Raw genomic sequence first — 18,539 nt, 5'->3', positions numbered from 1 at the left:
CCAGTTTCCTCCCACAGTCCAAAGATGTGCGGGTCAGGTGAATTGGCCGTGCTAAATTGCCCGTAGTGTTAGGTGGGGGTTAAATGTAGGGGTATGGGTGGGTTGCGCTTCGGAGGGTCGGTATAGACTTGTTGGGCCGAAGGGCCTGTTTCCACACTGTAAGTGGTCTAATCTAGAATGGAATAAGGTTTGGCTTGGTAACCTCTGGCTCTGCTGTCTGCAAGAGGCCCTCACCTGGCCCCACAGGATCCACATCCCCTCCACCCTCTCCCTCCACTTCCAGGGGGTTTGTTTCCACCTTAGCTGCTGATCCCATTCACTATGGAAAGCTCTGATTGAATCTGTCTCAATCGAGAACTGACCCTCGAGTTGAGGGAGAGCCAGTGTTTTATAAAGGTTCATCATCACCTCCCTGTTGTGTCCCCACTGTCTCTATTTACTAAACTCTGGTTCCTAGAAGTCTTTGTAACCCCATTCTCAACCTGTAGAATCAAAAGATTCTATACGTATCTCCACAGCATCCCCTAGCACCCCCTTCACAATTTTATCCTTTATTTAATATCACCTCTCTTGATCTCTCTAAGTGTAACACTTCACACCACCCTCCATTCAATTTCAATCTCCCTGTTTCCATCCCCTCCAACAGATGTTGCTGTCCTCTTACACAACTCTAATATGAACTATTTCAAACCCCCTCAAAACATTTTCAGAAGGTAGCCCAGACCCTCACGCTTATTGTTGTTTTCGGCAGATGTCAGATCCAGAGTGATGCAGCTGATCAAACCACTTGGCTTCAAGTAAAACAGAATTTATTTAAACAACATTGAATGAAACACAAGCAAAAGAAAACAGTATTTAGAATAACAACTATTCCAAAACCCAACAGACATAATATGCCTTCAACTTAACAAAGGAGCTATTCCAATTTCCTGCAACATCCGCATCAACACAGCCCTTGGTAAAAAAGGTAAATTCAAACACAGTTTCTAACAGGAGAGAGAATCAACCAGGGACCATTCGCTGAAACATGGAAACTTTTTTTCACTCCAGCAGCTTCTCTGGGTTCCCAGCTAAAACTAAACCAAGCTCAAAATATCCCTGAGCTGGGAGCACTGGCTCCTCCCCTTTCATTGTCCAACTGTTTAAAATGAAAGCGAAAGGCCTCCCCTGATTGTTGGCTCAGACAGTCTCTGGGAGCCATGTCGGCCCCTCTGCCTTTACAACCCTTTTCAAAAAGAAATCAAGGACAGAATAACCTTGTTAAAGGAGCAGCATTGTCACCTGTCTCACTGTTCCTCTCTCAGTTCACAATATTTCCCTCTTTGTGCCACCTGTAAATGTTGCAATTATACAGCAATATATTACACACTGATCAGAAAAATACAATGTCCCTAATATCACCCTCTGTGGAATATCCCTGTTTACTTTCTCCAGTCCAAAGCCAAACCAGTAACCGCTCTCTGTTCACTGAGAGGAACTAAAGTCCTTCAGAGGTGGTTGGGACTGGGACGCCACAATTTTGTTTCACCCTGCCTTCCCTGTCATCTTGTTTCATGGTCACGTGTAGAAACACCGAAACATGAAAAGGGAAGAGGAGGAGTAGGCCATTCAGCCCTTCGAGCCTGCTCCACCATTCACTATGATCATGGCTGTTCATCAAGATCCCTCCCCTAACCCAGCCATATCCTTGATCCCTCGATCCCTTTTCCCACATGAACTATATGTCGCTCCTTCATGAAAACACAATGTTTCGGCCCCACCCATTTTCTGCGGCAGTGAGTTCCTCAGGCCCATCACTTTCTGGGTGAACACATTTCTCCTCATCCCTTCATGAAAGGTTATCCCTGATCCATAACCGATGAACCCTGGTCTGGTCATCCCCACCATCAGGAACACCCTTCCTGTTTCTAACCTGTTCAGTCCTGTTCGAATTTTCTTGGTTTCTATGTGATTCCCCCTCATTCATCGAAACTTTAGTGAATAAAACCTTAACCGACTCAATCTCTCCTGATAAGTCAGTCCTTCCATCCCTGGATCAGTTTGGTAAACCTTCACTGCACGAATAGTGTGTGGGAGAGAGGGAGCTGAGGACTGACTCACCCTGAAATCTCAGTTCGGATCCAACACGTACAGTAACTCTGTTTCTCTTCAAAGATGCTGTCTGATCTGCTGATTTTCCAGCATTTTCTGTGTTTATTTCAGATCTCCAGCATCCCCAGTATTGTGTTTTTATTTCATGAATTGAACACCAGGCCCCCCTATCCTGCTGCCTGATTGACAGACTTTCAATAACTCCTCCAGTGTGTATTCCTGTTTGTGTCAGTGAGGAACACCATGGGATTGTGTGAATGGATTGTGTTGTTAATGTAGGAAATAATATTCCTCAGATGCTTGAAATATTAAAACAGAAGCTCAGCAGGAGAAACTGACTCCTGTTCCCCTTCCAGGACCATGTTCACACAAGGATGGGAGATACATAACCTTCCCTCTGCCCTCCCCCCTTTTTATCATCCAGTGCTCCAAATTACCCTTCTGGGTGAAACAGTCAACGCCTAAACTTCTTTCAATTTAATAAACTACATTTACTCTCCATGATGCTTCTCACATATGTAACAAACTACAGATTTCAACATGAGTAACACCCCTAGCCCCTCCTCCCCATTAATATCATGTTAATTCCCTGCCCAAGTTCCATCTGGCCTTTTGTGTTTGGCCTCTTACCCGTCCCAGTGAAACTCAGTGTCAGCTGGAGAGACAGCAGCTCATCTTTGTTTTAGGCACTTTCCAGCCTTCCCCATTCAGCAGCAGGTCAGTAATTTGAAACTAGGCTCTCTGTCCCTGTACATTTTTCCGACAAGGCTCTCAGTAAACCTTTCTGTGATTCCCTATGGCACCTCCTTGCAATGCATCTTTTCCTGACTTGTCTCATGAACATAATCATATAAAATACTGGTGGTGTGTTTAAAAAAAAACAGTATTTGTTGGAGAAACTCGGTAGGTCTGGCAGCTTCTGTGGGCAGAGAGAGGGGAACTGAGTTAACATTTCGGTTCCAGTCCCCCTTCTTCTGAACCCATTCTGAAGGACAAAGTTAAAAATCACACAACACCAGGTTATTGTCCAACTTGGGGTTGTGTGATTTTTAACTTTGCCCACTCCAGTCCAACACTGGCTCCGCCACATTCTAAAGGATGTTGACTGGACTCGAAACATTATCTTTTAGTATTAGAATATGATTTGTGCGCTCAAGTACTGGGGTTTGTTGACCTTTCCCCCAAGCAGCTCTGTGACACAGGAATCTGTTCTCTATGGTCTGTTCCCAGGGACATACACCGAGACCAACTGTGACTGCACCTGGATGACCACCAACTTGGTGAAAAACCTCTTTGGTCTGACCGAAACCTGTTGGTCTTCCAGAACAAGGAGGTTGACACTGACTGAGTGTTGCAGACTGGGACATTCCAAGGTCCAGGACTACGTGCTGAGGGACACACTAAAGCTTGGGGCAGCTGCTGCCAAGGGGCAGTGGGGAAAGACCACTGTCTGAGGGCTTTCTGCTGAAGGTAAGTGGGAGACCGTTCAGTTATCGGACCCTCCCCAGTGCCTCCAATGCATATCATATAATCTTGTATGTGTAAGAGATGCCTTTGGTTTGTTTGTTGGATATAGTCAAACTCCAGTATTTGTTTCAAAAACAGAAATTGCTGGAAAAGCTCAGCAGGTCTGGCAGCATCTGTGGAGAGAAATCATAGTTAACGTTTCCGGTAAAGTGACCAGTTCTGAATGAATTCAGTCCTGATGAAGGCTTACCTGACCTGAAACGGTAACTCTGATTTCTCTTCCCAGATGCTGCCAGGGCTGCTACCTGATGAAGGAGCGACGCTCCGAAAGCTAGTGTGCTCCCAATTAAACCTGTTGGACTATAACCTGGTGTTGTGTGATTTTTAAGTTTGTACACCCCAGTCCAACACCGGCATCTCCAAATCATGAGCTTTTGCAGCAATTTCTGTTTCTGTTTCTGTTTCTGATTTACAGCATCCACAGTTCTTTCAGTTTTTACCCAACATTTGTACCTTCCCTTTGCTGCTGCACAGAACTGAACTGCTTTAGTGCTGGTGTATATTTCTGAGGATACTTTTGTGAATAAAGTATATTTTTGAAATAAAAATAACTCAAGTACAGGGCTACAGGATTACAGTGAAAAGTGTCCAATGTCGGTACAAAGATACTCAGGTACAACGTAGGAAATTAGGAAATCTGGTTAAAAGTTCAATATCAAAGCCATTCTTAATTGTAAAAAAGAAAAATAAAGAGATGAAGCTCAAATTTCAGCGTTACAATCTCTAATTGTTTACCCAAGCTCCCCATAAGGTCTCAATCTCCCCTTGCTCTGAGCTCGCTCTCTCCACGAAGGAAGGAACAGACAGGGAATACAGGGAGACAGACCATGTGCAGGAAGATGGGATTAGTTTAGAATAGCATCCTGGTCAGCACAGAGACGATGGGCCGAAGGGCCTGTTCCTGTGCTGTCCTCTTCTATGGAAGTAGATTAAAGGAAGAAAACGAAAGTTGAGAAGGAAGAAAACAAGTCAAAGGGGACGGAGCAGATGGTCTCCGGGGTCCGCCACCATCCTGATCTCTGTTTCTCTCTCCACTGATCGTGCCAAACCCACTGAGTTTCTTCAGCAATTTCTGTTTTTGTTTCAGATTTCCGGCATCGCAGATCTTTGTGTTCTGTCATTCAATGATATTTGGCCGCAGTACCGATTCTCACCAGCCGGTGGCGGTGCTGTACCACATATAACATCACTATTCAGCAATCTCCGCGCCCTCTGTTCCCCGCAGTACCGCTCACTGCCAGATGGTGGCAATATTACATCGATTATGAATCACCTGGGATGAGACTGTTGGAGGAATTTCCTGCTCACAGTGCGGCTCCCCTCAATGCTGGGGAGATGAAACACAGCCTGGGTGGCTGCAGAACACCAACGTTCACACCCTGAGCCTGCCAATTCAGCACAGCCCAGTGTTGCCTGGGCAACATCTCTGTCTGGGAACTCCCTTTCACACCATCACCATCTTCTCCCATTCATACCATCACCACTCCCTCCCCAAACCCAGCAGTCCCCATTCACACCATCACCACTCCCTCCCTAATCCCAGCAGTCCCCATTCACACCATCACCACTCCCTCCCCAGACCCAGCAGTCCCCACTCACACCATCACCACTCCCTCCCTAATCCCAGCAGTCCCCATTCACACCATCACCACCTTCTCCCATTCACACCATCACATCTCCCTCCCAAACCCAGTAGCCCCCCGGATATCCAGGATGTTGGCACCAGCAATGTAGGCAGCGTTTGGGCTCCTGGGCCTGTACCCTCCAGGCGGCAGCTTCCTCTCTTCGTTCCTTACCCTCTTTACCTTCTTTCTTTTTATAATCTTCTTTCTGCCAACGCTGGCAGATGCGGTGAAATATTGGAGGTGGGGGAGTGAAGATGGACATTCTTTCAACATTATCTTTTCAATTTTGAAGTATCCAGATGGCGCTGGGTTGTGGTGTCTGTTGATACTTTCCCTGTATTTATCAGGTTGTTCATTGGACAGTATCAGTGGCAATAAATCATCAGTCATTCATTCACACCATACCCATTCCCTCCCATTCGCACCATCACCACTCCCTCCTTAAACTCAAACAGTGCCCTCTCCCCATTCCCAAAGTGTCTAATCCGTCTCCCCATCTGTTTCCTACTCGACCCCTCACTGTCCCCTCCCTCACTGACCTCTCCCTCTACCCCTCACAGTCCCACCTCACACTGCCCTCCCTCTCCCCCCCTCACTGGACCCTTCCTCTCTTTCCCTATCCCTCTCCTCTCTTTTCCCCTCACTGTCCCCTCCATCTCTCGCCATTACTCCTCTTCCCTCTCCTGTCTATTGGAGGGATCACAAATACAGTTTCCTCATACAAACAGGTCTTCCACCTCCCGTCTGTAGTCTCTTTCATCACTATCTGAGATTCGACCAACTGTGGTGGTGTCATCAGCAAACTTGTAAATGGCACTAGTCTGGTATTTGGCGACGCAATTATGGGTGTACAGTGAGTACATTAGAGGAGTGAGTACGCACCTCTGGGCGGGCTCCATTGTTGAGTGTTAGTGAGGATGAAATATTGTCCCCAGTGGCCTGTGGGTCAGGAAACTGAGGATCCAGTTGCAGAGAGTGGGGCTTAGACCGAGATCACGAAGTTTGTTAATCAGTCTCGAGGAGATAATAGTGTTGAAGGCTGAACTGTAGACAATGAGTAGGATTCTTATGTAGCTGTTCTTGGAAAATCCTTATCTCTGGAGTTCCCAACTCACTGTCTGTGTGAGATCTGACACAACAGAAAACTTGTCAGCCTTCCTGCTCAGAGAATCCAATGCAGTGCAATCATCGGCGCTCATACTCTAGATTTCACATTTCTCAACTCAAATTGGAATTCCTGTTGGTGGACACGTTTGAAGCCAGTGTTTGAAGGAAGGGAATGGGGGTCACTGTGGCTCAGTGGTTAGTACTGCTGCCTCACAGCCCCAGGGACCTGGGTTTGATTCCCACCTTGGACCACTGATTGTGTGGAGTTTGTACATTCTCACTGTGTCTGCATGGGCTCCTCCTGGTGTTCCAGTTTCCTCCCACAATCTAAAACTGTGCAGGTTCGGTGAACTGGCCATGCTATATTGCCCTAATGTTCAGGGATGTGCATTAGTCAGGGGTAAACGTAGGGGAGGGGGAATGGCTCTGGGTGGATTCCTCTTTGGAGGGTTGGCGTGGATTTGTTGGGCTGAAGAGTCTGTTTCCATACTGCAGGGATTCTATGATAATTGTAACTTTATGAAAGTTTGTGAATCCTGCACTCAGCACCGCTGAATGTCTCCACCTGGTTATATCGACAATACATCCGGGAGGGTCAGCTTAAACAGGAAAGACTGTCCATGCTTTTACCGAATGTAACTAACATGGACTGTCACATCAAACATATTTCCTGTAATTATTAGGATCCAGGGAAGTTATAAACTACTCAGTAAATATAGGAGTGGAATCATGTATCTGATTCGAATGTGCTGTGTCTATACTCACTTGGTTAGAGACAAAAATCTGCAGATGCTGGAATCCAAAATAGCCAAGCAGGAGGCTGGAAGAACACAGCAAGCCAGGCAGCACCAGGAAGTGGAGAAGTCAATGTTTTGAGTATAACTCTTCTTTATGATTGGTGGTGGGGGTGAGGGGACCTGCAGATAAATGGAGGGGGTGCGGCATTGTTTTGGGGTAGTGGTGAGGTAGTGATCGATGAATACAGGTGGTAGGTATGACCGAGTAAGTCGATGGGAGGATTGAATCTGATTGGTAGCTGAAAGGAAGGGTCAGCAGGTGGAATGGAAGGGAGGAGGTGGGGCTGGGAAGGGAATTGGGGGATGGGTAGGAAGCTGATTTGAAATGGGAGAACTCAGTGTTGAGTCCTCTGGGCTGTAGGCCGCCCAGACTAAAGATGAGATGTTGTTCCTCCAATTTGTGGTCTGGTTCTCTGTGGCAATGGAGGAGGCCGAGGATGGACTTGCCTGAGAGGGAGGTGGAGGGGGAATTAAAATGGGTGGTCAGGTCAGGCTGGCTCTGGTGGGTCCAGCTAAGATGCTCAGCGAAACATGCCCTGAGTTTCCACTTGGTCTCCCCAGTGTCGAGAGAACCACACCGGGAACACTGGATACAGTCACCTAGGTTGGAGGAGAGGCAGGTGAACCTGTGTCTCACCTGGAAGGACTGTTTGGGGCCCAGGATAGAGGTGAGGGGGTGGTGTGCCAGCAGATTTTGCTTCTTTTACATTTGGAATTGGTGGAAGTGTTTAAGGATGATATGTTGGATGTGGAAGCTGGTGAGGTGGAAAGTGGGGACAAGGGGCACCCTGTCTTCATTCTGTTCGTAGGGAGGGGTCTCTCACCCTAAACCCATCAGATGGTTTTTAGTTTGACAGGAGTGCGGCCGTGCTGCGTATCGAGTGAAAAGGGAGGAGGAGGTGGGATGGGAAACCAGGCAATGTCCCCAAGCGCTGGGATAAAGTAGATTCATGAAGTTCCCGTGTGTACTTTCATCATCAACTTCACACAGGGAGACATTGCTCAATGGTTCTAGAACATCAGGTCACAACAATTCCCCATGAACCAGAGTGAATCCAATCAGAAAATCCATGGCCCGAATGTATTCAGCAGCACAGGAAGATTGAAACTGAACATGATCTGGATCCAGAATTGCTGAGTGTGAACATGGGTTCCAGGTGAAAGGACCAGAATTTGACCATCAGAAATCATGAGTTTTCTTCTGAAAAGAAATGAACACTAATCTTCAAATGGAGGTGGGGAAGGGGACAATGGCCACCCTGGCATAGCTGCCAGTGGTCATTGGGTGAGAGGGTTTAGACAGGTGATTGAGACAGCAGAGATGGCCAGACTTCAAGCTAACAGAAACCAACAGGGATAGGTGGGGAGAGAGGGAGATGAGGAAGAATCACTGTCATCTTGAGGTGAGAGCCAGGAATTCCCCAACATCAGCCTGACTCCACTAGGAAAAACTGGAAGGAAGTTGGCACATGGGAGATCATCTCCCATGGCACATCATCTCCCAGACCATCCAGGACCTCATCACCTCAGGGGATCTCCCATCCACCGCCTCCAACCTCATAGTCCCACAACCCCGCACCGCCCGTTTCTACCTCCTGCCCAAAATCCACAAACCTGCCTGCCCCGGCCGACCCATTGTCTCAGCCTGCTCCTGCCCCACCGAACTCATCTCCCAATACCTCGACATGGTCCTCTCCCCTTTCGTCCAAGAACTCCCCACCTACATTCGGGACACCACCCACGCCCTCCACCTCCTCCAGGATTTTCGCTTCCCCGGTCCCCAACGCCTTATTTTCACTATGGACATCCAGTCCCTGTACACCTCCATCCCCCATCACGAAGGAGTCAAAGCCCTCCGCTTCTTCCTTTCCCGCCGCACCAACCAGTACCCTTCCACTGACACCCTCCTTCGACTGACTGAACTGGTCCTCACCCTGAATAACTTCTCTTTTCAATCCTCCCACTTCCTCCAAACTAAAGGAGTTGCCATGGGCACCCGCATGGGCCCCAGCTATGCCTGCCTCTTCGTAGGATATGTGGAACAGTCCATCTTCCGCAACTACACTGGCACCACCCCCCACCTTTTCCTCCGCTACATCGATGACTGTATCGGCGCTGCCTCGTGCTCCCACGAGGAGGTTGAACAGTTCATCAACTTTACTAACACCTTCCATCCCGACCTGAAATTCACCTGGACTGTCTCAGACTCCTCCCTCCCCTTCCTAGACCTTTCCATTTCTATCTCGGGCGACCGACTCAACACAGACATCTATTATAAACCGACTGACTCCCACAGCTACCTGGACTACACCTCCTCCCACCCTGCACCCTGTAAAAACGCCATCCCATATTCCCAATTCCTTCGTATCCGCCGCATCTGCTCCCAGGAGGATCAATTCCAACACCGCACAGCCCAGATGGCCTCCTTCTTCAAGGACCGCAGATTCCCCCCAGACGTGATTGACGATGCCCTCCACCGCATCTCCTCCACTTCCCGCTCCTCCGCCCTTGAGCCCCGCTCCTCCAACCGCCACCAAGACAGAACCCCACTGGTTCTCACCTACCACCCCACCAACCTCCACATACAACGTATCATCCGCCGCCATTTCCGCCACCTCCAAACGGACCCCACCACCAAGGATATATTTCCCTCCCCTCCCCTATCAGCGTTCCGCAAGGACCACTCCCTTCGTGACTCCCTCGTCAGATCCACACCCCCCACCAACCCAACCTCCACCCCCGGCACCTTCCCCTGCAACCGCAGGAAATGTAAAACTTGCGCCCACACCTCCGCACTCACTTCCCTCCAAGGCCCCATGGGATCCTTCCATATCCGCCACAAGTTCACCTGTACCTCCACACACATCATCTATTGCATCCGCTGCACCCGATGTGGCCTCCTCTATATTGGTGAGACAGGCCGCTTACTTGCGGAACGCTTCAGAGAACACCTCCGGGCCGCCCGAACCAACCAACCCAATCACCCCGTGGCTCAACACTTTAACTCCCCCTCCCACTCCACCGAGGACATGCAGGTCCTTGGACTCCTCCACCGGCAGAACACAACTACACGACGGCTGGAGGAGGAGCGCCTCATCTTCCGCCTGGGAACCCTCCAACCACAAGGTATGAATTCAGATTTCTCCAGTTTCCTCATTTCCCCTCCCCCCACCTTGTCTCAGTCGGTTCCCTTAACTCAGCACCGCCCTCCTAACCTGCAATCCTCTTCCTGACCTCTCCGCCCCCACCCCACTCCAGCCTATCACCCTCACCTTGACCTCCTTCCACCTATCCCACCTCCATCGCCCCTCCCCCTAGTCCCTCCTCCCTACCTTTTATCTTAGCCTGCTTGGCTCTCTCTCTCTTATTCCTGATGAAGGGCTTATGCTCGAAACGTCGAATTCTCTATTCCTGAGATGCTGCCTGGCCTGCTGTGCTTTGACCAGCAACACATTTGCAGCTGTGATCTCCAGCATCTGCAGACCTCATTTTTTACATGGGAGAGAGCTACATTTCCTATATGTTACAGAGCAGATTCAGGAACAGCGAAGAATTCCTGTCTGTTTCGGGTCCTTTCATGTGGACGGACAGGTTACAAAGGCCCAACAACGTCTCTTCTTCCTCAGGCAGATGAGGATATTTGGCATGATGGCGAATACCCTTGCCAACCTTTATAGGAGCACCACTGAGACTGGATATATCACTACCTGGTACAGCAACTGTACCATTCAAGATCGGAGACGGTTACAGAGTGGTGAACTCAGCCTGGACAATCACAAAGGCCAACCTCCCATCTATAGAATCCATCTACCAGGCCCACAGTCAAGGAAAGGCCACTCGCATTCTCAAAGATCCATCAATGCTTTTCTACAACCTCTACCATCGGGGAGAGGTACAGAAACCTGAGCACACGCACCAGCTGGTTTTCGAAAGTTTCTACCCTACTGTTGTTAGAATACTGAATGGACTCACAAACTCTTAACATTTGCCTGTCCCTGTGTGTTTGTTTTTGCTGCTGTTTCCCTATTATTTACTTATCTATGCTACTTCACTCTGTGATCTGCCTGTATTGCTTGCAAGACAAACCTTTTCACTGTGCCTCGGAGCACGTGACAATACATTCAATTCAATTCAATTCCCTGAAGTTTCCCCGAGTGCATGGGGCACGGGTCCGCTCGGTTCAGCCTTGGTCAGACCAGGGTTTGGCATCGAGCTGGAGATCCCCTCCTCAGCAATAAACTGGATCATCTTTCTGGGCAAACAGCAGGAGAAACTGAACCACTCTTTCCAGGAGAAAACACTGGCAAAAAAAAACAGGCTTCACTTCATTTCGGGTTTTGTTTCCAGGGTTAAAGTTAAATTTAATTTTAAACTAATTGGACCATCTGTGAGAAAGGGATGTGGCTGTTTCCAAACTGCAAGTGTAGTTTCAAAAAGGGGTAAAAGCAGTTTAATAAACAGCAGCACTTGGCAATGTCCTGGTCTGACTGGAGTTACACTTTGTGGGACACATGACGAATGGGACCAGTGGGGGCCAATTGCAAGTTGCTCTGGTTTTACCTTCTGAGCGTTGACTTCCTGCCCCGTCCCAAGAGGCACAAATGGACTTTGCTGAAAGTGTGGATTGGATCCCACATCTGGATCCTGGCCGGCAGTTTAAATTTCTCCAGATTTGTCCGACTCCACAAAACTCAAGTCTTGTTATTTTGAATCACATTCAGAAAAGGTGAAAAGGTGGAGGTTTCTCAATTGATGTGACGTTGGGGCAGAGCAAAGATTGATTCTCCAAGTCTCAGGGCAGCCTGAATACCGAGGTGATGGGAACGAGGTAAAATGGAACAGGTCAACGGAAGAATGGAGCGGGACTTTATTTTGGGATCAGGATAGGTCGGGTTTCGATCCTGGAAAGGGAGGGCCCAGACAGAAAGGCCGTGGGTCCTGTTACACAGACAAACTAACAGTAACATGCTGTGTAAATGGTTGACACTGTCTCAAACTATTTTAATCAAACATATTAATCAATGGAAACCTGCATCCCCATTCAAAGTGATTAAATACTTTTAATGATTAAAGATTAAAAGCAGTAACCTCGGCATATTCAGTGCATTACATCAGTTGTATGACACTTTGATCTTCTCCTATAAATTCTATGTCCTATGTGTCCTGCCCCACTAGCTCCCTGAAGAAGGAGCGTGGCTCTGAAAGCATGTATTTTCAAATAAACCTGTTGGACTATAACCTGGCATCAAGTGATTTTTAACTTTCGCCACTCCAGTCCGACACTGGCACCTCCACATCAAACTCTGAGGTGAGTCTCCCTGATTGGCCAGCACTGTAGACATTTCCAGACAACCATCTAAATGACCATGAGACGTGGGAGCAGCAGTAGGTCATTCAGCCCTCTGGGTCAGCTCAGCATTCAGGGAGATGATGGCTGATCTGATCATCCTGAATGTCACTTTCCTGCCTTTGGCCCATGACCCTTGATTCCCTCACTGATTAATAATCTGTCTGTCTCGGCCTTGAATATACTGAATGACCAGCCTGAAGAGCCTTCTCTGGGTGGTACAGCTCAATGGTTGGCAGTGCTGCCTCCCCGTGCCAGGGAACGGGGTTCGATTCCACCTTGGCAAAAGTGAGGACTGCAGATGCTGGAAATCAGAGTCTAGATTAGAGTGGTGCTGGAAAAGCACAGCAGATCAGGCAGCATCTGAGGAGCAGGAAAATCGACATTTCGGGCAAAAGCCCTTCATCAGGACTGAAGGCAGGGAGCCTCCAGGGTGGAGAGATAAATGGGAAGGGGATGGGGGTAGGGAGAAGGTAGCAAAGAGTACAATAGGTGGATGGGGGTGGGGATGAGGTGATAGTTACTTGGGGGTTTCAGTGAGAGAGAGAGAGATGTCTGTATGGGTCTCTTCTGAGTGCTTTGGATCACTCCCACAGACAAAGATGTGCAGGTTACATGGATTGGCCATGCTGAAAAGGCCGTAGCGTCCAGGGAGATTCAGGCTCGGCAAATGAGCCACAGGAAATGCAGGGTTACAGGGATGGGGTAGTGGGATGGGGATGGGTCTGAGTGGGATGCTCTTTGGAGGGTCAGTGTGGACTCGAAGGTTCTAGAATTCACAAATGAACACATAAGAAAGGCCCTTTTATGTCTACTTTGTGGTTTCTGTTGGTGAGTAAATCTTTTATTGATGCCGAGATAAACCCCCTACACCAGGAGTTTCTCTTTTGTGCAATACCCGTTGACACGGTGCATTATCAAATACCTTCAAGGAAGCTCAGTCTGTTGTACCCACTCATCCCTCTTTATTTACAGCATGAGGCCTCGTCAAAAAAACTCCAACAAAATGGATAAACAGGATTTCCCTTTAACATTTTGCATTTGTGTGATTATTTTGAACTTTTCTGAATCCACCTTGTGACATTTTCAATAACAGCTTCCAACAATATCCCCTGAATAACTGGTCAGTTGGCTGACTTGCAGTTTCCTGCTTTCTGCCTCCCTTCTTTTGAAGAATTTACTATTTTCAAACCTGATGGAACCTTCTCTGAAAGAAGGGAATCATAGGAAATTGAATCTCCAATACATTAACTATCTCACTCAGCCCTGCTTTTCAGACCGAAGGGTAAATTCTATCAGGGCCTCAGGACTGCATCAATGGTACTGAGGTGGAGATGGTCGAGAGCATTAAGTTCTTGGGAATGATGGTCACCAACAATCTGTCCTGGTCCACACACATCAACACAGCGGTGAAGAAAGGGCAGGGATATCTCTACTTCCTCGGCTGCTAAAGAAATTCAGTGTGTCCACCAGGATTGAATAAGGCTTCTCTCAGCTTTTACAGATTTACCATAGAAAGTATCTTATCTGGAGACAAGTGTGTGATATGTAACTGTTATTCCCAAAACCACAAGAAGCTGCAGAGAGTCATGAACACAGCCCAGGCCATCACATAAACCAGTTTTCCATCCATTGACTCTTTGTGACTTCACGTTGCCTTGACAAAGTAACCAACATCAAAGACCCGCTTGATCCCCAGATACACTCTCTTCCACCCTCTTCCAGCAGACAGAAGGGACAAACATTTGAATACATCTACAAGTAGATTCAAGAACAATTTCTTCCCTGCTGTTATCAGACTTCTGAATGGACCTCTCAAATGTTAATTCTGATCTCTCTGCACCTTCTCTGTGGTAATAACAGTGTATTCTGCACTCTGCTCTGCTAACCTGGTGCACTTTATATGGTGTGGTCTGCCTGTGCAGCGTGTAAAACAACACCTTTCACTGTATCTCAGTCCCTGTCACAACAATAAATCAAACTCAAACTCAAACTTCTCAGCCTGCAGCTCCAATTCTTTGCCGAGTACGTGTTCCCTGGTTACAATTGCAATTTTCCTGAATTACTGTCCTCGATCCATTTCCAGGTTTACAGCTTTATAGCCGCTGTATGTTGGCCCAGCCAGCACTGCCATATCCTCTGAATGAATAAAAAAGTCTATTGCTGGGATGTTCCTTTTTGCTTCTCGACCAGAAGAAAGATTTAAAACACTTGTTTAATTCATCTGCCACCTCCCTGTTTTCCATTATTAGTTCCCCAGACTCAAGTTCCCGAAGACAGACACTCACTTTGTCTCTCCTTTCTTATTAAATATCTCTTAAGATCTCCTTTTATTTTTTTAATTAGGTTTCCCTCATATTCTATTTTTCATTCTTCATTAATCTTTTAGACACAGTGGCAAAAACCTGTTGAGCAATTGCAAAGGCTGAGGACCCTGTGCTCCCATTCTCTGGGTCAGCTTTGTTGCCTCACTTGTAGCAATACCCTCCTTTTTCTGCTCACTCACCAACTCAGAAGACACTGCCCTGAGCGGTGTGACTGCCTCCTCATACAAAAGATTTCATTGCCCCAGCTTGATGTATCACCCGCCATATTTAATGTGTTTTGATTAGACAGATACAAACGTATGTACAAAATAGGAGTGGAAGCAAACCGTTTGTTCCCTCGAGCCTGCTCCACCATTTAATACGATCATGGCTGATCTGTTTGTGTTTTAATGTCACCTTCCCATCTTCCCCAACCAGCCTTGAATCCCTATTTAACAAGAATCTATCCACCTCTGTCTTTGAGATATTTAATAACCCCACCTCCACAGCATTCTGAGGCACAGAGTTCTGAAGTATAGAACCCAAGGACAAAAATATTCCCTTCATCTCTGTCTTCAGACGGTGAGCCCTAATGTTAATGCAGTGCCCTCTGGTTCTGGATTGGCCAAGAAGGGGAAATGTCCTTGTCACCTTCACCTTGTCAAGGTCATTCAGAGTCTGATATGCTTCAACTAATTCACCCCTCACTCTTCTCATCTCCAGTGGATACCAGCTCAGTCTGTCTGACCTATTCTCAAAACTCACTCATTCCAGGTTTCAATCGAGTAAACCTCCTCTGTACTGGCTCTAACACATTTAAACTTTCTTTAAACAAGGAACCAAAGTTACACACAAGGCTGAATCTCGTCAAATTTGGCAAAGTGTTATTCTCAGTGGGTTTTCTTGGAGGGATTCTCTCTCACTGTGAGCTCCAGCAGGTTTTCTCACACTCCCATCCCAAATGTGCTTCATCAAACGAGGGGGGAGGTGATGGCCCAGTGATATTATTGCTGGAATGTTAATCTGGGGACCCAGGTTCGAATCCTGCCACGGCACATGGTGGAATTTGAATTTATCAAAAATCTGGAATGAAGGGCCTCATAATGCCCATGATCCGATTGTTGGGAATGCCCATCTGTGTTAGGGAAGGAATCTGTCATCCTCACCTGATCTGGCCTTCATGAGACTCCAGCCCCACAGCAATGTGGTTGACTCTTTCCTGTCCTGTAGGGATTAGGGGTGGGCAATAAATGCTGGCCCAGCCAGCAACATCCTTATCCCTTGAATGAATAAGAAAAACGTCTCTGCGCTGGCCGTGTGGCACTGCTCTTGTCCAGTGTAAACTGGACTCTACAACTCACTGTAGCCAAACCAACTGGTCATTGTTGGTGTGTCCCAGAATGTACGCATGTTGTTGATGGCAGTACCATCTTGGGACCCCTGAAGAATGCCATCTTGGGATCCACAAAATCCCCAGATGTGTCATTGCGTGGCCCTCCTTGTCAGAATGCATGATGGGTGTGACAGTCGAGCGTTCCTCTTCACCGTCTATGCAATGGCACAGCAGCTATAGCCCAGAGTTTCCCACAGCACAGAGGTGACATGGTTAAAGCTGCCTGGTACCAACTGCGTATTCCCCTCCCAATCTCTGTTTTAGCATCAGGCCACACACCTCAATGGCCCGGACTCACAGCTCCTCTCCCCATTCTCTGTAAGTTCCTGCTGCTGTGTCCCCAGGGCCCACTTGATCCCGGCTTCACATCATTGTTCACTTTGGGGCGAAATGGGACAGTCACATAACTGTCCAACACAGCTGTTACCATGATGGCCACTGGGAGAGGGTGGTGACCCACTCCTTTCAGGTCCCAGGTCTCAATCCAGCTGCTGGGTATAGGTCAGTGACAGTGTCCCGGGACATCCCCATCCAGCTCTGATCCTGTGCCTCACTCATCCGGAGGAGATGGCATTGAGGACAAAGACGCGGACCCTCCTCAGTCTGCGATGTATCCCGAGGAGCCCTTCAGCAGTGACCTCTTCATCTGGTGGAGGCTGGTCAGCTTCTGCTGCAGGTTGCTGCTGGCCCAGGGTTTCCTGGTGTATCTGTCCCTCCTGTAACTCCCTGACCCGTTGTTACATGTTAGCAACTGCAGGAATGGTACCGGCTGTAGCTGGCTCCATCGGTCACACTGGCAATGTCCCTGCGTCAGGAACAAAGGAACAGAAGAGGTTCTTAGCAATGGGAACAGTCTCCAGTCCCATCTCAGAGAAATAGTAGCTGAATATGTTCCTCTATCGAGTGAGACAATGTTGTGTCTGACAAGGAGGGCCACGGAATGACACATCTTGCCACTTTGACATGGGACCTTATTTCGAGGAGTATTCCCCTGGTCAGACTGAAGAGAGGCAGCAGCTGCATGAGCCTGGTACCCTTCTCCCCCAGACCCACATCACCCACACAAATCATCATTGTATCTCAGAGAATCTTCCATTATCCTGACAGTTCAGGTGGAGAAGGAATCAGCTCTGTGCCCCTTTGCACCCTCCCCTACCCCATTGAGGCCATGTTGGCAGTGACTGATCATCAATCCCCTCCCACAGCATCCCAGGTCCTCCATGCTCTACCGTCTCCTCCCTTGACATATCAATAATCCTCCCCATCATTGTTCTTGTGCCTTGCACATCCCAGGCTGCGGCCTACAATCCCCAGCATTGAAGTCTCCAGCTCCCTTCACTGACAGGGCTTCATGATAACATCCCCTCCACACCCTCCCCAATGCTCATTCCCCTGGTGTGCAGGACTGACCCGGGCCCACTCCTCAGGCTGCACTGAGATTGACCCCTGACCGTGACCGGTCCAAGCAGCTGACTAACCCTGGGACACACTAACTGGGACTCACTGATTAACAGCAGCCTCACTGGACTCGACTGAGGACCACTCCCCTTCGACTTGGGATGTGGCCTTTTGTCTGAGGTACATGCAGTCTGTCTGCTATCCCGGCAGATGGGCCATGCTCTCAGTGGGAGATTGATGCTGCACTGTGCCACACAGCAAGATGTCCAGCCCCTTGACTGACTCCTGCTGACAACCTGCCTGGCTGTTTGTGTGCACCAGACTGTTAGGCCAGACAGCAGGACAGGGAGCTTTAAAGTGGGGTTGAGGGAGCACAGTGCTGAAAGGGCAGGGAGAGGCTGGGATGCTGTGAGCATCCAGGGAGGTGCAGAGTGAGTTAGCACTGAGAGAGCTGGGAAACAGCCCTGAGGGAGCCTGGTTCAATCCACCAGCTGGGTGCCTGTCCCTGTGAGCAAAGTATCATGGCAGCAGCATTCCAATGATAGTTACCGGTGTGACCCAAAGGACAACATTAAAGTGCAGACACATACTGTAAGTGGATGGGAGCTGTGCCATGATGGTGTGGAGAGGCTGGCACATGTTGAATGCCAATGTCTGTGGTAGCGGGATATGTGCAGCTGCTGCGTGGGAGTGTGCCCTGAAATGTTGGTGCAGACAGACAGGAGGCTGGAAGAACACAGCAAGCCAGGCAGCACCAGGAGGTGAAGATGTTAACATTTTGATTGTAATCCTTCTTCAAGACTAGGGCTGGGTGTGGAGGGAACTACAGATAAAGGGGTTGGTGAGGGCAGGGTGGTGAGGTGAAGATAGGTGATGACAGGTGAGAGTACGACCTGGTTGGTCAATGGGAAAATGAATTCATTTGGTGGCAGAGATTGTGGAAGGGAG

This window comes from Hemiscyllium ocellatum, chromosome 35, assembly GCF_020745735.1.
Source record: "Hemiscyllium ocellatum isolate sHemOce1 chromosome 35, sHemOce1.pat.X.cur, whole genome shotgun sequence".
NCBI classification, from domain to species: domain Eukaryota; kingdom Metazoa; phylum Chordata; class Chondrichthyes; order Orectolobiformes; family Hemiscylliidae; genus Hemiscyllium; species Hemiscyllium ocellatum.
Note: the sequence above shows the minus strand (reverse complement) of the source record.